We start from the raw sequence: 840 nt of genomic DNA, 5'->3' as shown, positions 1-840 counted from the left end.
ATTCCTCATTGAATATGCGGTTGTTTTTGAGAAATTAACTTAAGGTTAGGTTCAAATAATATTATGAAATGTTTTGTTTTGAATTATTAAACCTTTTTATTATGATCTATATTATAGTTGGCAAAATTAACTGGTGTCCTAGTTGGTTCCTAGACTTTCTTTATATTCTCTAAGTTCATCGTTGGTAACAAGCCTTAATATGATATCGAAACTCTATTATTATTATTCTCATCCTCGATCATCAGTCGCCATCTACTGTGCCTCAAGTACAGTTTAATATTGTTTACGAAGTTCCAAATTATTTTAACAGTTTTCAAGCCGTTGTCAAAATCTTAATTTTGATATTCTAATAGTTAAACAAATGAAGCATGCTATATAAGTTAAATTGTACGATCATTTGAAGGAAAACAACAAATTAAATAATCCGATCCCAGTAGTGTCCAAACGATTGCGACAGGCAAATCAAAATAATATTTGTATGATTGTTCATTAGCCAAACCCTTCATGTTTCCCTTGTTATTAGTTGAATATAGAGTTGCTATATTGATTAAAAAATCCAACACGATCCATAAGTGTTGATAAAATAAAGAACAATTATAACAATTAATTTTTAATTAGTCAAATTAGTTAACCTTTTTATCATAAAATTACTTTATAATCTTATTTTCTAAATGCGAATAGGAATTAGAAATAGGATTAGAATTTAGTGTAAAATTAATTTTTAAAAATATTAACTAATGTTAATTAATAATTAATTAAACTCTTAACGAAGAATTTTGTTTTTACCGCTAGCGCACAGCGCTGCTTTTACTTTTGTTCAATCGTTTAGACTAATAAGCA

This window comes from Arachis ipaensis, chromosome B07 (assembly GCF_000816755.2).
Source record: "Arachis ipaensis cultivar K30076 chromosome B07, Araip1.1, whole genome shotgun sequence".
Taxonomy (NCBI): Eukaryota; Viridiplantae; Streptophyta; class Magnoliopsida; order Fabales; family Fabaceae; genus Arachis; species Arachis ipaensis.
This window is presented reverse-complemented; position numbering follows the sequence as displayed.